The following is a 19481-nucleotide window of genomic DNA, read 5'->3' on the forward strand; positions in this document are numbered from 1 at the left end:
GCTCTTCATCATATAAATATATATTTATTTATAGAATGTGTCTACTACTGTCCTAAAGAAGTGTCATGGAAAACACCAGAAATAAATAATAATTTTATCCAAGAAAGAACAGTGTTCATGTTACTGTTTTCAAGCGACATTTTCCATACTGATTATTAACCTTTCAAAAACATAATGCTTAATAAATTAAGATAATTTCTCAGTCATGATACTAATTATGTTGAAAGAAATATTTCTATCTGAAGAAAAATTTCTGATTGATTACTTTCTAAGAGGACCACCCATTGATACATATGGTCTGGAAAATTACCACCCCCACAATGACAATGACCTTGGGGGGGGGGGGGTGGGAACTGAATCTCAAGTACCTTTTCTCTGCTATATATAACATACATCATCACAACAGAAGTTAAATATAATTTCCTTAATGGAAAAAGGATGTCCTTAATTGCTTTATATAAAAATCAATTTAAATAGCAGAAGATGAAAAACGTCATTAAAAAAATGCCCTTAAAAACTTACTAATTATATTTCCAAATATGATTTACCATATAAAGTTCTGTTATTGACAGGTTTAGAAGACAGAGATAATTTCATGAGTCCAGGAGGACCGCTAGTAACTGTTGTTACACAAACATATAAATGGCATATAATAGCATTATATTTGTAAGAGACACCACAGTCCAGTCTATCTAAAGATAGACTATAACTCTATCTAAGTCTATATAGCATTTGTCAAAGTCCTTTAAAATTTTTCACACTTCAAAGTTACTTTGGAGCTGGATGAAATATCAGATTGGGGTAACGAGCTACTCATAGATTTTATGATCAGATGAGAGTATAAAATTATCTAGTTTGATCACGTGCTGTTGTGGATTATAATACATATGCACATATTTAGAAAAATAAACACACATCACTTGTAGTCTTGAGATTCATGGAAGATGACACCCACCTTTGAAATCTTGGCATTTAACACATCACAGGGTTACCAAGAAGTTCTGGTAGCATGACTGTAATTCACTGTCATTTTAGTAGTCCCCAAATTCAAATAAATGAACATTTTCTGTTTAACTGTAAATACCACTGATAACGTAACAGTCTCTGTTGCCAATAATTTCAGAATTCTCTTTAAAAATGAAAATATAATCTCCTGCTTATTTATATTGAAATGGCTTATCATTTTCCTATATTTTTTCTAATAGTTTCAATAACAAAGGCGTTCTTCTTAAGAAGAACAAACATAAAACATTTTATAACATAGCAATACACACTATTAAACTCACTGACCAAGCATACTGCTTTGATCAAAAGTGTAAAGCAATGAAGCATGAGATCAAAGTTGTATTCGGGAAAATTTAAATCAAACTATCTATGAGGTTAAGTCCAATCAGACCATATTGAGGTACTGGCAAGAACTGAAATAGGTGTACAAAATAGACCTTTTGTTATATAAAAATACATATGTGGTATTACAGGAACTCAAATAATGTGTATATTAGAGCTGGCCTGGACAAAAAAGAACTTGACACTGAAGAACAGGTTATCTTTATCATAAACGTCTTCTCTAGCTGCCAAGTGTTCCCTTCATAATTACAAACAACTCAAAAAAACAACACACCCTTAAATCTGTCTGACGTGTGCCCACTTCTACTGTGTCACAAGCCTGAAGCTAGTGTGAACACTGCGGATTCAGCGCCTTCCTGAATTTGCTTCAGACACCAAGCAGAGTATTGTTCAGTCAAAGATGAAAAAAGCAAAGCAACATAAAGTTTCAGTTAGAAAATTAAGTGATAATTTTCTCTCACCTAATCTTACCATTTGAGCAGTCCTGCTGACTGAAAGAGTCTCTTCTGTCTTATACTGGGGAAGATGAGGCTTACAATATATTTCATGAGAATGACTAAGCAAGGAGCCTGAAATCAATTGTAAATCTTGTCTGGAACAAGAATGATAGCAGATCCAGGGTACTAAGGCTGAAATATTATTCTTTTAACTTGATTGGTTTTGTGCTCTTAAAGCTTTTGGGTGAGGGTTGTTATATTCTTGCTTTACTAGCTGTTCTTCTATATCAGACATGCTGTTACACTCTTTGTTCCCTACAAGCACTTTATATAATGATTCAGTTCCAACTCAAAAATACATCCCCTTGTACCAACTGATTGTGTTTCACAGCTGTTCATGGAAAAAAACCTGTCCACCTAGTGATTCCCTGAAAGTCACAAGACATTTCCTAAGACCGTGATTCATCCTTTCACACCCTGCTATTAGAAAGCCACCTTTCACCTCTGCTGTAACTGGTTTCCACTTCACTTCATGCCACAATGAGTTTTCCTTAAGTGACTTTTTTTTTTTTTTTTTTTTTTTAAATTCAGTTCTGTAATACACAATAAATGTTTGTTCATTGTCTTTTGTATTATAAAAACAAGGAGTTCTGTTTGAGGAACGGGAGTTGTGAAAACTCCCTGCTGAAGTAAGGAGCTGTATAATGCTTTGCTAAACACTATGAAAATTCTTTTGCTTAATGTAACAAAATCGAGAACCCCCTCCCCTTCTCTCCTTCTGCATCTCAGTAGCCTCTTTTGTTAAAAAACCACTGCTGCAAAGTTCATGTAACCATCTCCTGATAAGTTGTTAAACTAGTGTATCAACATCTTGCCTTCCTGTCTCAGGCTGGGCCAACATGACCAAATAAAGAAAGAAGTTGAGCCACAACGCGGAGGAAGACTACGGCCTTCATCTTCACGACCACCAGAGGGACAGAGACGACCCCCTAGCAACAGTGCGCGCAGTCGCAGAATACACCAGGATGTGCTGCGTAATCCCAGAATTACCAAGATATAAAAAGGGACCCTGGCGGGGATGAGGTGCACGCCGTTGGCGGAGCCAAGACTCCCCGGCCGCCCAGCGCTGTTTTGCTTGCTGTTGCTTACTCAATAAATTCCTTTCTATTATTAATGCAACGCTCTCTGAAAATTAATTAAGGGGGCAACTTATAACAAGTTCCACAACTGAAAGAACTTGATAGCTACGTACTCTTTATTTTAATCAATGAACTTTCTCTTTCATATTGGACCATCTTCACATAGCATCTCATTAGATATCATTGACATGGATTACATCCAAAAGCTTCACAAAAAGGTATGAGAACTACAGGACACGAAAAAAAGAAAAATTAGTCCAATCTCAGAATTCTGTCCCCTGCCACCTATGGACTGAATTAAACACAGAAGTATGAGGTTTTAATGTTACCTCTGGATATTCTTTTCATTTATTTAACATTAAATATCAGCTAACAATCAGGGACATACAGCTTGTCTCTGATTTTTGTCTCAGGTTATTTTTCTATGGCTGTTTCTCCAAATTAATTTCTCAAAGATCTGCCAGTCTCCTGACCAATGTCATCTATATGGACTTCTGTAAGGCCTTTGCCTTTGTCCCACAAATCCTTGGATCTGAAGGGTGGACCATTCAGTGGATAAGGAGTTGGCTGGCTGACCACACCCAGAGAGTGACAGTCAATGACTTTATGTCCAAGTGGAGGCTGGTGACGAGCTGTGCCCCTCAGGGTTCTGTCTTGGTACTGTTAAATACCTTTATCAATATACGAGATATAGAATATGGGATCAAGTGCACCCTCAGTAAATTTTCAGATGACACCAAGCTGAGTGATGAAGTCAATATACCAAAGGATGCCATCCAAAGGGACCTGGACAAGCTTGAGAAGTGGGCCCATATGAACCTAACAAAGCTCAACAAATCCAAGTGCAAGGTGCTGCACCTGGATCAGGGCAATCCCAAACATGAGCACAGATGGGGAGAAGAACTCATTGAGAAGAGTGGTGAGGCATTGGAACAGGCTGCCAAGAGAAGCTGTGGATGCCCCACCCCTGGAGGTGTTCAAAACACAGTTGGATGGGGCTCTGGGCAACCTGATCTGGTGGGTGGCATCCCTGCCCATGGCATGGGTTCTGGAACTAGGTGATCTTTAAGGTCCCTTCCAACCCAAGCCATTCTGCAATTCTGTGGAGATTAGCCAAGAGCTCCCCTCCCATGCTCTGTTGCAGGGCTGTGGCATGCAACTGGAGTTCCTTCTGTTTTCCACCTTGCACACCAGAGAGCCTACAGCCAGAAAACTAAAGAAATGGAGAATTCATCTACCACAATGTTATGGACCTGTCCACAATGGACCTGTCCAGAAACATGAAAACCATGCCTTATGGTTAGCAAGAATGAGAGAAAGTGAAGGAAAAGACAATAAAGTTGTGTGAAAGATAACCAGGGCAACAAAGAAATTATTTGAGTGAGGCCTGAGTCTTTTTTCTATTGGAAACCCTTTGGCAGTCTATTGATTTTCTCCCCATTTAGTGGTTAGTTTATGCGTTCACCAAGAAATGATGAACAGATAATTAAACAGTGTTTTGTGGCACAAACACAAAATGCTGCTCTGCTAATGACATCTCTTAATTATCAAGTGTTTACTTCTTGTACAATTCTTATTCCTTTGCTGCTTCACTATAGAAAGTTCAGTTAAAGCAGGATGTGCAACAAATCTACCTCCTTAACAAGCTCCTGTACAGCAGGAGTCTTTACAGGCTCTGTTTATGTGGACAGCAGCATTTTTAGTTAATGTCATACCAGTTTTACCAATCTTCCATGGAGAAATCTAAAGCACAGGAAACTGAAAACATATTGTTTGTGAAAACCTCCATATGCTAAGAGCAACTTATTTCTTAGAGCAAGTGGCAAAACAGTTGGACCATTTTTCTTAAAGATGTGACAGCCAAATGCTGAAACAGAACAAAGACAGTGATTAAAAAAAAAAAAAAAAAAAAAAAAGACAGTGAGTGTGGATGAATATGGTCTATCATTATGAACTATATTCACACTGTGACTGGCAGGTGACAGACTAGATTCTTTGTAGTTTAAATTATTTTGCAAATGTTCGTGACAATTTATGTGCTTTTCATATTACTGATGTTTTTATAGTTGCAGCATTGTAGCTAAGTGTTAAAATTAAAACATGTCTATTTCCCTTTATTCCAAATAGATCATGCTTTCACTGTTTGGACATGTGTAGAATAAAGGAAAATCTTCCCTTTTCTTTCTCCTCCTTCTGCACCTTTCCATCCTCACAGTTTCAAACTCTAGATTTGTACTTCGTAAAAGAAAATCACAATAAACACAATCTTCATTAATAAAACTAGGAAGAATTTCATTTAACTTCTCCTATGATGGTTAGAATGAATGATTGCTATTGGTGTATTCACTGACTTGTGTGTCACAAAACAAATAGAGGAATAGTGACCCTAAAGAAAAAATTCTGGTCTAAGTTCTGCCTCAGTTAATACATCCTTTTCATGCTAATTGCAATTTTTCTTTTGGTTAAAATTAAACTTCATATAAAACTGTTATAAATTAAATTCAGGAAGAAGTTATGAAGCTTTTATGATGAAATGGTACAATTCAGAAACACAGGTCAGGTTCTCAAAACCATATGCCACACCTCACTGCATTACTGATCAAGAACATTTCTTGTTCCCCTAGCTCTAATTCAAACAGATTACCATGTAGCAAAATAAACACAATAAAACCGTTAGTTGACCATATTTACAGCTGTAGAATCAGTACTTGCCCTCAGAAAGCAAACATTAACTAGTCTCCACAACTGCTGGGGAGACAGGCAACTATTGTTTCTCTATGGATCTGAGTCAAAGCAGTAAGATGTCAGAAAAAGGAAATTAAATCTTAACAGAAAATATAATGATATAGAATTTAGAATTACATAGATTTAAAATATACTAGAGTGAACAACTCCATTATACAATTAACATACTAGTCAAGCATAATGGGTAGTGTCAGTCTTTTAAGCTCATTACTTAATAATACTGTATCTTAAAATACATAATATTAATATTTGAAACAAGTTAGATGTATTGGAATAACAACTAAAATCAATTGAATATTATAATATTTTAATTTCTTGTGTATTCTTATGAACTACTGCTTCACATTGGTATCTAACACAAAGGTTCAATTACTTGCCTTAGAACAATGCATTATTTTGGAATGCCTTGTACACAATATATTTGCGCTTTCTCATTGTCACAAAAACAAATGTAGTATAGGAATAGCATGGAATTGCATTCACTCAAGAGCACAAGAACTGTGCTATAAGACAAAACATTTAGTTCAGTTTTGTCCCTAACATGCACACCCAGTGGCTGTTAGGAGAAATTAGGAATGAAAGAAGCATGAACAAAGTGGTCCTTTCCTTTGGATGGAAATTCAAACTTTAGGGACATCTGCAACTGGGTATCATGTGTGGACTACCTTATTTTGCAGTTTCTGAATGATCTAGCTTCCACTAATCTGTCTAATCTCTTGCTTTGAATTTATTTTTTTGGCTTCTAAAACTTCCCATGGCAATGTTTTCCGCATGCAAGTAAGCATCATGCAAAGAAGTATCTTCTACCTGATAATTTTGGAGGCATCCCCTAAAATTACTGTATATGACAGCTCTGCTCCCTATTCACTTTCCCTACAGAATTAATTGAAGTCTGCTGCATCTCCCTGTTGGATCTTTAATGCGGCTCTGTCTTGAAGCACAGTCAGAGATAACACTTCACAGAAGAACAGAAGACACAATTTTAAGCCCTAGATCATTCATAATATAATTCCAGTAATGTTTACCATTGCCTTGGGAGTCTTTTCAGTCTTTCCCAGCAGAGCAGACTACATTAGTCGCTCAAAGAAGAGGAAGCTGATTTACATAATGCCATGCATTAATATGAAAGGTTTTGCAGTTCATTGGCAAGTTACTGTTATCATAAAAGCTGTTTTATTTATTTATTAATATTGAAGATAGGCAGATATCAGCTTTGGTGGTCAATGTTTGCTTCCTGTGCATGCAACGGAAATGTATTTCTCCTCTCCTTCATCTCTTCCTGTTTGACCCAAACAAAACCCTAGAACAATTTTATAGACAAGTATTTTGTGAAACTTCCATTTTCCAATACAAACAACAACAAATGAAATAACCCTAGAACTTTTCTGTTCATGAGTTTATCTTTAAGCAGAAGTGAGGAGAATAGACAAAATAACAGACAATCCTTAGTCTTCCATCAGTGAAAAAAAATGGCTTTTTAATTACTCTTACTTAAACTACACCTCTAACACCTTTGGTTATATAAAGACATGTGAAATTTGTCTGTTTTAACAAGATGAAATTTAGGAATCAGACAGGGCAGGATACTCAGCTCTTTTTGAGAGAATGGTCAGTAAAGCTTAACATGATCTTGTGAGTTTATTTCTAGTTCCCAGAAAGTCACTTCTCTCTGTTGGAAACCAAAAGTTGGAACTTTTGGTTTCTGTATCAACCTTTTAATAATGAATATTCAATTCAGATGGTAGAAAGGAGAAAGGAAAAAAAAAATAAAAGCAATATGAGGAATTTCATGATTATGAAGAAAATGATAGGAAGAATCATTTATTAGATGACTGAGTGCAGGATTGCAGGGAAAAAGATTTTTTCCAGCATAATTATATCAGGAAAACAAAATTTTATGAATAACTTTCTATGCCTATGAAACCCTATAGTACTGTGGAAATATGAGAGAAGACAGATCACAGCTGAGCAGTTCTATTGTTGTTGTTTTTTTCCTCCCCTATTTTACTCTTTTTTTTTGGTTTTGCAAAAGGCATTAAATTAATTTACTTTAAAGCATTTATTTGATCTGATAATATTACTTAAAGTGGTATACTGGTAACTCTGAAGAAAACCCCTTGGTGAGAAGATTTTTTAAAAATCATTATTCATACAAACTAAGAGAATGATCATACAGTAAAAATGCTTTCTGTTTACAGACTTGCTGACATTCATTCTTTTCAGCATTCTTCTTAGGTGAGGCATTATGACAATCTTAAGGAAAATAAATCAATTCCCATATCCACTAGCAAAAACACTAAAAAACAGAAAATACAAAGAGGCAAATAGGTAGATTTAAACCTGTGAATCAATTAATTTACTTGTGGTTGTGATTAGGTTCATAAAAATATAGTTGTCAGGGCCCAAGCTGAATGTAAAGCCTCTGGCAAGGGTATTTTTTTCTGACATCATGACTAACTGCTGACAGTGGCTTCAGTTTTAGTTATCAGTAGTCTGGTAATGAACTTCTGGTCTTTTTGATTAAATGTTTGGAAGCCACTTACACTTACAATGGGCCTAATTGTTACATTCCCATGTCAAGATCAAATTTGTCTTAAAAACATTCCTAGAGACAGGTATATGGGGCGCCAGAAACAGTGTTTGTTGATAATTTGCTGACATAGACAGTCAAGCTCAAAAGAAGAAGGAGAAAAGTTAAATCAAAGTATGTATTCATCAGCTGCAACAGTTACAACTGAATGTGATCACAGTATTGTGAGGTAAATGCACTGCAGTTAAACAAGGAACCAATGCTTCAAGTCATAGAAAGCCCTGACTCCCTATTTCCTCCTCTTTCTGTTGAAGCAGATAGTTCTGCCTCCTGTTTATTTTTTAAAAAAATATTATTATTACACAAAATACTACATTAAACACCTATCCTGACCCTTATACACCTGTCCATAACCTAAGACAAGTGCTTTCTCTAGCAAAAACCTCTCCAACAAAGAACTACATGTTAAATTTCAATTTTTCTTCCTATGTATCTAGCTATACTCTAAAAGAATTGAATAATAATAGTTTAAAAAGGATGCTTTGGGGGAAAAATATGAAATCTTTAAAACTGGTTAAAATCCAATTTGTAAGTTTTGATTGGTGATGTTTTTTGTTGTTTTATTCTCCTCCACCTAACAAGAAAAAATTCCAAGTTTGTTTTTTCAATCTTTCCACCTCTACACTTCTGTGCAGAGCAAGTATTTTTGCAAGCAGCAGAGCAACAGACAGCTTTGTAACCCCACCAATCATGGAAACAGATCTGTTACCTTCCCAGGCCAATATCCCCCACAATCTCCAGACCACATCTGAAACTCTTGCATAAGACCCACACTTTCCAGCCCCGAAAAAGTAAGCTGACAACATTCCTGTTCCTCAGTGTGACTCTCCTACTATGCATGTATTTGTATTTCATACTCCAAAGCACTGTTTCTAAAAAATTTCAAGCTAGGATATAACAAAAATAAATAAATAAACTACTGCTTTGCCATGGATACATGTTCGTTGCCATGGCACAGTGCAACAGAATAAAGCTGGCTCCTTAAAGTTAAAATCTTTGCAAGTTTTGAAGCAGGCAGCTCTATCGCAAACCCTGCACAATCCTGTGGCACACAAATTTTGATACTGTGCCAGGTCCTTTGGCATATAACAATCACAAAACATTACATGCGAAGAGATGTTGGTAGAAGCTCTCCCATAAAGCATTTTTTTTTTTTCCCCAGAGCAAAGAAAGTTTTTTTCTAAGCTGGAAAATGCCCTGATAATGGAAATAATTCTTTCTTCATTTGGCTTCCCATGTGGGAGATTTAGTTTGCTGGTTCGGTGTTGCTTCCAGTGGTCAAACTGGTCAATGCCTGTCAAGACCTCCTACCAAAACGTATGGAGTGATTCAATGTTTTTGGTCTGAATCCATCTGTATAAGATCAGCAAATACATTCATTAATTTAGTTTCTTTTATGTATTAGAAAATTATAAACTCATTGAGCTGAGCATTGTTTAAGAATCTTTAAGGGTCATTGTGTAGTGTGTTCTTTGGCCATGCTACAAAAACACATTTAATTATAGTTCTGGTCCCTAATGGTTTCCTCTTATCAGTCACGCCAGGAATTTCAGAGTGTTAAAAAGACTCTTTGTATTTCTATTTACACCATCTCTCAAGGCCCTAATTTATACATTTTGTTTTGCCTTTTTTTAATAAATGTTATGTTCACAACTGCTGTGGTAGATGAATATCCAAATTTTACCCAGATGCTTGTTCTCAGTCACGTAATTCAAAGTGCACTACAGGAGACTGCCATATATTCTCAGAAGTGAACCCTTGTGTCTGCAAGTGTTCCTCTAAATTAGATTTTTAAAAATAAACCTCACAGTCCTCCTGCAGTAGGGTCTCCATACCAACCACAACATTATTGTAATTTGCATTTTCAAGTCCCTTATATCCTCAGACATAAGAAAAAAAAAAAAAAAATGTTTACGTATTACGTGATTCATATGATTCCATTATTATGGATCTTCATCCCAGAGCACTGCCATCAATAGGCCCACTCTGTAAGATCCTGAAAGCTCTAGAGCATCTACCACCACAAGTGGTTTCAAGTACTCTTCTGGGGCCAGGAAAAATTCCCAGATCAAAAACTCCAGATTTTATCCCAGAAAGCACTGCGACCAGCAACTAAGTGATGACAAAAAGAAGGTAGGTCGGAACTTCGTATGCTTAAGTTCTGACTTAAGTTCTATTACTCATGAATGTCCTTGATTTCTACCTCCTTAGGACATACTAGAAAAAAGCTGGCAGATCTCCTGAATAATTTTGCAAGGCACGGAAACGAAAATACAGAGAAAGGTTTTTTTTGTGTGTTTGTTTTTTTTTTTAACCTGCTCATGAAGAGCATTTTCCTGAAGTCTTTCAAGATAATACCTTAACAAATAATTCTTTATAAATTGTTTGCATTCCTTAATGTCTTACATCACGACTACTTATCCCTGTCTCCTAGCAAGAAGTTTCATCAAAGAGGGATTTGGGAGTGAAAGTAGAGTATATAGAGAGTCTGCTGCTGTGAATACAAAGTCTGAAATGGGACAGAAACAAGGGACAGACTACTAATTAAGCATAAACACTTCCATTTAAGGTGGAAAAAAATACCCCCTCCCCCCCCCAAAAAAAAAAAAAAAAAAAAAAAGCAATGATTTTATCCAGAAACTATATACTTTCAGACAGACATTTATGTAAATACTTATAAGGACATGTTGCAGATGGCCAAAACATTTGCTCATTAGTCAGAGGACCTGAACCCCTTATGATCAAATTTATAGCACTAGTCTCAGCATCTAGAAGTACAAGCATACATACTGACAAAGTGGCAATGCAGAAATGAAATTATGCATAGGTTTATATAAATATATATTTAGACGTGTAAATTAAACATTTTTTTTCACTTTAGGACTGAGTTTGCCCTATGCCTAACATGTAAACTGTATAGAAGGTGGTATAAAGTAATATAGAAACTGGTATAAAGTAATGTAGTAGCACATTAGCTGTGATATGCTTGTTATGTAGTAATTTTAGATGTTATCTGAAGTATTACTGTGCTGCCTACCTTAAAATATTAATCCCGAGTCTCAAAATTGTTCTCAGATTCATAATCCATCTGCAAATATGCTGTGCTTTTCAATTAAAACAGCTTCTGATTGCATGAGTTGGAGCACATTTCCTCAACAAAGCTACTAATTAATGCAAAATTGTATGGGAAACTGAAATTTGGTGTTTCATAAAAGCAAAGCTAACTTTAAGAGAGTTTTCAGGGTGTTCTCCTAGAGAACTGTGCCTTGTACGTGGAAGTTCCACTGCTGAAAGACAACAGAAGATTGTAAAGTAAAGAGACAATTTTTCTTATGGTTGGTTGTTTCTCTCATACCCATGCTGAGATTAGGCAACAAGCCTCCACATCAGCCATTTGCCAGTGTAAATAGATCTTATTGCAGAAGTAGGGTGGTAATCAGCAACTTATAGTGTCCTGCAATTAGGAAGCTGAAAGTACAGTCATAAAGCTGTATGCTCCTGCAAAGAGTTTATTTTTCTCCTTTCACCCAGTCTCACACAAATCAATTTCTTTTATCCACAATTTCTTTTTTTTTTTTTAACTTTTATTACATTTGTGTTTTGAGATGAAATAAATCTTTTATCCCAAGTCTCATAATACTGCTGTCTTTTTCATCTGATGCTGTAAGTAATTGATAGAGTTCTCATCCATTTAAAGCCAGTATGTTGTCATCAAAGCAAGCTCTAGTTTAAGACAATACATGCAGCTTCAATACAGTGCCTCAAAGGAGCAAAATTAAGCAGGTGAATACATGCTCACAAGACTAAATCCTAATCATTTTTACCCTAGGGTGCCAAAAATCCATCACAAATTTGCTTTTGATACAACATTATGTATGTATGTATGTATGTTTATAGCTAATTTTTTCTCTGTGTGAATAATTTAGCACATATTTATATCCCTGGAAATGGTGCTTACTTCTGAAAAAATCTCAAACCACAGCTGCGCATTGTCATTAAGGAAAATTCCCAACCAAAATTGTATACATTAATCTTATTATAAACTCTTTCAACCAAAAAGCATTTTGTACTAGGCCTACACATTTTCTTAAATTCAATATACTGTTATGCTATTTCCTGCAGAATCATCTTCATTTCTCCTCATCGAGTTCCACACAGCTTTCTCAGAACATTAACTGTAGATGTTGTCCCTAATTAACTGACCCTGTAACCCAATGGATCCACCCACAGAGAGACAGCTGCATAAGCCAATAGTTCCAAACCTGGTAATGGATGTAGTAAGTAGCTTTGTCTTATCTGGAGCACAATGATTTCTAATACAATATTTATCATTCATTGTTCCTTTTCACCACTCCTAAAATTACTTCTAGTGTAGTTGCAGGGAATTTGAAATCTAATTTTCTTTCTCCATCAGAGTACTTACATAGGTTTTCAACTGGAAGCACAGGACTAATCCAGTTGAACAGGACGAGTTGCAGACTAAATGTTAAGTGCATGTGGAAAGATCTTGCTGAATGAGGGTCACTGAGTACTCCCACTGAGAGACCAACACTGCTCCTGGAATAGAGCCCAGGGCTGATGGTGAAAGCCAGCTGGAAGTCTACATTTGCAATTCCCGTCAGAGAGAGACTTCTGCCCTCCAGAATACCCACACTGTTGAGAGCTTGCTCAAACTAACACTGCCAGCAGCTTTGGTGCCTCTACTCATGTAAGCTACCCCTCACCGTTAAGTCAGTATGAATAACAGGAACGTGAAGAAAGGGGAATGAAGGCAGCAGGGAAAAAAAATCTGTCTCCTTGAAAATGACTGGTTGCATTCTCAGTAACCTCCCTGGGGCCGAAAGTGCTTTTTCTTTTTTCTGAGGATCAGAACATAACCAACATTTTAAACCTTCAATATGAGACATAACTTGGTATCACACTATTTTGTGCGCTTAGGAAGACCTCCTATCCTACCGTCTCTAGTAGCTATTTAAAGGAGTGCCTAAGCAAGCTCCTAACTAAGGACACTTTTCTAAAACATATTTAAGTAGACTTCCAATTGGCCATTCATTTGGCTGGTTTTATCCACCATTTTTTTTACGCAGGCCTCAAGAACTGTATTTTTAAGGCCTTTTCCATTATGCAAGTTTCTTTATCATTCTTGAAAACAAAATGAAAACAAAACCAAATAGCTAAGATTCTTATCCAAAATTTTGCTCTTCAAAACTCGTACTTAATAGCAGTAGCTTTTAAGGCATTCGTGATAGCCACAAGCATAGTCACTATTCTGTGTGTTGTTGCTTGTAATTCAGTGGAGACATAAAAGGTTTGTTTTTTTTTTTTTTTTTTTTTGTAACAATATGGCTCTTGGAATTATGGGTGTCTTCAGGTAATTAAAACAATCAAGTCAAGAAATAAAGATATGATTCTTGAAATGCTAATTGAAATATATTCAATATAATGATACTGAATTGCTATCAGAGTGTAACACAGTGATAGGATGTGGAATACTAAAGGTGATAAATACAATCTATATTTGCTTGTTTACAAGAAACTCTTTCGCTTGTTTATTATTATTATTGCTTGAATAAAGAAAAGTGAGAAATCAGTGTGCAGCTGTTATGCTATCAGATCATACAAACCTGCCAGTGAAATTTCTAAAAATAGAGTTCATGTATTTCAAATTTTGCTTAGCATATGCATAACATTTTTGCTTCCCTACAAACAATTATTTTAAGTTCAGGCACATTTCAGGAAGACTAGAAATTCTGCAGTCACTTATTACATACTGAGCTTACACATTTTTGTAGCAATCCAGAGATGCAAGCATAAACTGTTTTTGACTCTCGCACTGAAATGAGATGTTTCATGATAATGAAAAATGAACAGTAAAAGAACATGCTGGCAGTCCTTCCAATGGAAATAATTGACACAATGGCATGGTCCACCTGATATCTAGCCTGAACAGATTGTGAAAGGACATTGAAAGGAATGAAAGGGGCAGGGAGTACAGACAAGAAACCAGACAGCGACATTAATTACAAGACCACAGCCATGAACTATAAAAATATAATATGAAATTAATACCTTTAAAAGAAGTGTCAGAAAGGCCTATGCTCCCATAAAATCTCTTCATAGTTAGCATAATGTAACATTAACCTCACATAAACATATGTTCGCATACATAACAACTGTGATATATAAACAGCTATTTAAAATATGCTGCTTTTGCGGTAACTAAATTTTAAGATCTTGCAAGCACTATGATCCTCTAAAATATATTGTGATAGATTAAGAAAGAGCAATTGTCCAGTGCTTTTTCCTCATTAGCATCATAGTACTTGGCATAGACAAGACAGAATGTGTGTAATTGCAAGCTACTTAAATATTCCATACAGATCTATTTTAAGTACTCATATTTCAATCAATGGTGCAGAAGGAAGCTGCAGTATAAATACACTCCATTCAACTAGATTTGCATATTGGTGTCAGTAGTTTGATTCAAACCAATTAGACCACGTAGTTATCTATGGAAAACATATGGCAGACTGATAAAAACCCACTTCTATGTTTAAAATCTACACTATTCCGTTTGCATAGCAAAAAGCAGCTGAAGGAAGATGTTATTCTTCAAGGACTAGACAAACTGATACAAGAAGAACTCCTTGGGCTGGGTTCTCAGCTGCTATAAATCATGCTGAATACACTGGTGAATTGAGATGGAGTTACTCACTCTGAAAATGATGTATGCTCACAGACATTGAATTGAGCACTGATTTCTCTTTGTTCGTAGTTCCTTGTCTGTAAAATGGGACTATCCCACTTTTTCAACCATTCTTTATTCCATTAGACCAAAAGCTCTTCAAAAAGAATATTGTCTCTCACTTTGTGTTTTTAAATAAATTGCACAAATGACCCCATCTTGTTTGAGCAACTGCCCTAGCATGAATAATACCAATGGTACCTCAACCTTGTTATCCCTATGTTTTTCCTTTTCTGATGGCCTAAAACATTTGTTTATCTTCAGCAATAAATCATGTTTTCATTGTATCTCTGCACCTTTGGGATACAAATAACAAAATGAGACAAATTAAGAAAATAAAAATCTGTTGCTGAGGAAAGAAATAAAAGACAGATAAATGAATTTCAGTGGGAAAGACAACATTGTTTCTAAACATCATCTTTTACTGTTGCTGTTTCCCATATTAAACAGAAGGAAAAAAAAAAAAAAAAGAGTAATCCCTTTGAGCAGTGATTTATCTGTAAAAATACCTGGACTGCATAACATGACTCATCAGTGCAAGATTCAGATGACTAGACCTATATGCCACTCTGGCAAAATCTTTATGCTAAGCATTTACTCCCTTCCTGATGAAATAATCGTGCTCCTAGATAGCTCTTTTACTGAATGGAGCCCCCACATGGTATGTTGGATGACATCATTTACAAAAAATGACATTGATGTCTGGAATGAATATCAATAAAAACCAGAATGAATTCACTCTCATCTATCAGAAATTCAGGCTTACTGCTGTAAGTGACAATATATGCTAATTTCTACCCCCTACTGCACATTCTTCAGGAAGTCAGTCAACTTGCTTCAGATAAATTATCACATAACCACTGAATCATGGAAAGCCAGGGGGCCTCACCATGGCTCAGGACAACACAGTGATTTTTTTCCCCCCTTCACATATATGAAGGTCCTGGCATGAAGATTATCATCCTCTAGCCTGCAATTAGATTTCCAGGAGAAAATAAAATGCTGTCAGCTTCTCATCAGCATTCAGATAGCAAATACTGGAGCAAGGGAACCCTGTGAACCCTGAAATAGCTTCAGACCCTCAAGAAGCTTTTACTGAGTTTGTATCATTTAAACTTACTGACAAAGATAGGGAAAAAAATAAAAAAGGTTTTAGAATTAATTAAAATATTTAAGTTAAATAAAATTAACTTTCCCTGAATATTGAAGTTAATTAAGAATCACAAGATTCTGAACTGATACTCCAGAAAAGACTGCCTCCTTCTCTATATCCAAATCAAATACTTTCCCAGGCCAGATGATTTCTTTTATCTACTTGTGTGATCAACCTCCATATTTTGGTTTTAGTTTAATCTTGATACCATATTGAAAACAGCCACTGAAAAGCACCCAAAGGGAAATTTGACATAAAAAAACAAACAAACAAACAAACAAAAACAAACAAAACAGAAAATTCTTTTCATAATTTGAAAACAAGAAAATAGAGAAAGCAAAAAGGAAAAAAAAAAATCCAATAAACTCTTTTTTTTTTTTTTTTTTCCACTGCACACATTGCCAAATATATCTTTCTAGCATCTTATAATCTTCCAAGCAATATCATTTGCTTACTCTGGGTGTTATTGTATAAATACTTGCAGCAAAGGTGAATTTATTTGAGACTAACATTTACAAGGCAATGTACTGTCCTTACTTTCTATAATTCTTTGATGTCAATATCAGTTAGATGGAAAGTCAGTTAGGGCTGAAATTGTGATGATGCTATACTAGAAGGATTTATTCCTACATTGTTAACCTTTGCTTCCAAAGTGTTATTTCGTGATCATTAAAAAAGAAAAAAAAAAAAAGTCACCACTTGAGGCTTCTGTTTTGAAATGTAGCAAGCAAGGTGTTAGGCTGCAAAAATAATTATTAATACAGTTGAATAAATAAAAGAAAAAAAATAAGTTAACAGGTCAGAGCAACAGAAACTGAGGCTAGTCACAGTCTTGAAAGGGTGGTGGAGGAACTGAGAAGACAAGATTATTAGCAGTGTTGAGAGCAGAGCCTCAGCACCCCCAAGCCAAAAGGCTCTCTTTGATGGACTCTGTTTCATGAAAATACCTTCAGATATCTATAGCAGATACAGTATCTAAGTCTGTCCTACTCCACCTTTCTTGGAAGTTCCCTTCTTACCCTCACTGTTGGAGCTTATTTCTCTGCTGAACTACAGGATTAAGGTAAACTACAGACATTAAGTTAAAACAGAACTTATTTCAGATACACTCCTGTTGTATGCTGCAAGTTGTGGCAGCTCAGACATGTTTAGAAGGAAATGAAAACTCACAGAGGGCTGCCATCAATAGGATCAATTGAGTCACCATCTCCCACAGCTGATTTCTGATCAACTCATGTGGGTAACATTGGATCGATGGATTAAAAGTGATGCAGTGGAGCAGAAGTCAACTGTGTAGTGCATTATGAGCACTTCATTCTCAGCTATTATAGGTTGAACACACTTTTCTGTTAGAATATGTAGCAATAGTTAAGCGTGATTCACAATTGAATGTATATTTCGTAGCCCTTTGTTTTCTATTTTGTATGCAGAAGTCTCGAGTAATACATTTTTTCTTGAAAAGCATATGTTTCTGTAAAAGTTTGGTCTACGTAATGAAGTCAATAGATGAAATAGGAGAGTCAGCTGTCTCAAGGGAAATTATCTCTGATGGGTGCCTCAGGATAAATGGTGAAAGCAGAATCAACAAGCTCTAGATCTGAACTAGAACTGCAGAAGTGCATCAACAGAGACCATCAGCATCTGCTGGTTTTGGAAATACAGCTCTCCAAGAATGAAATTAGCAGTAAACTCATCTTTATATTTGCAGACAAAATCATTAGATAGTTCAAAGATAAAGGAAAATGCAAAGATACTTTCACTAGCTTTTGCCCTGTCTATAGATTCAGAAGAGTTAGAAACTATATGTATTGTTACTACTTCTACTAATCAGAGAAAGGGATACCTATGCTGCCCTTTAACCTGATGAAATGAAAGCAAACAATGCATTCCAATCAAAATACACATGTAATTAAGGTCGTAAATTTAAAATATGTCCCACTGTTTAAATCACACACTGCATCTTAAACATGCATGTATATGCCAGAATTTTTAAAAAGAAACACCACCAGCTAATGGTTTTAAAGCATATTATAGAGTGTCCATTCTCAATGATGCAAATCTAAGCAGAAGATAGAAATTGCTTGTCCCCCCTATCACAGGGACAATGCAGAATGATAAATAACAGGAAACTTCCTGGAAACACTTTTATTTCTAACAACATAAACAGGCAAGTGCATGAAGTCCCTTAAAACACCCTGGTTCTGGGTGAATGCAAGAAAAAAAAAGGATATATTTTGTGGTACAGAGATGACTGAAAGTCATTGAATACTAACATCTTAATGCATGTTTTAGCATCTGAACCTTTCAAACTCACAGAAACATATATTTTTCCTCCAGATGTTTTATTTTGGAACAGGGAAGGGATGACAACAACAGTCAAACAGATGTGGCTCAAGTTAATGAATATTATTTTTTCAACACAATCACTTCTGTGTGTATATTATATATATATATATATATATATCCATGCTTTTTGTTATACTGCTTTATGTACTATTATAAGATACGCTTGAATAAGACAATGACCAATACAGTATATGAAGACATATGGGGAGTATCTTTTAAATTCGTAACTATGAATTACAGGACAGAAACACAGCAAGAAATTCAAAGAAAAAACCTCTAGAGAACCACAGTCATGGAGGTACTTAACCTTGCTAATTAACCACCATAAATACAGGTACTAATGTCATTTCAAAGGTAGCAGGGACGTTCATCATTCATCAGATCTATCGCTCCAAATGCCTGCTTTCATGACACAAGCTAATGTAGCATAACCAAATATGAAAAATCACAATACCATATTTTAGCAAAGAAGATGATGAAAAAGCATCTCCATCTGAAAGGCACTTCTAATCTGAAGGACTTTGAGACTTCGAACAGTGAACTATCACTTGACATTCTGGGAGAATGCATGCATGTACAGGCACACGTGAGAAGAACCACTTCCAGACTGTGTGCTGGAATTCAAACATTTGCAGTTACATTTATCTTTAGTACCTATCCACACACTCATACTCCATAAACAGGTTTACCGTGGGAAATATAAACAAGACAAAGTCATCAAATACCATTGAGACTGTTAATAACATTAAGTTAGGAAAAGGGCCAGACTATTCCTCACTGCTGGTAAACTCCCAAAGCTTGATGCCTCCTTAAGATGTCTTTTATTTTCATTATTATTATTATTACTTTGTTTGGCTGATTGTTTTTTGTTTTGTCATTAAATGTTTTAAATATATTAAATAACTTTTATTTAATATATTTTAATATATTAAATATTAAATATTTTTAGTTTTACTGGTTGCAGTGGATGAGTTCCAAA

Source organism: Netta rufina (assembly GCF_964035555.1).
Source record: "Netta rufina genome assembly, chromosome: 12".
NCBI lineage: Eukaryota > Metazoa > Chordata > Aves > Anseriformes > Anatidae > Netta > Netta rufina.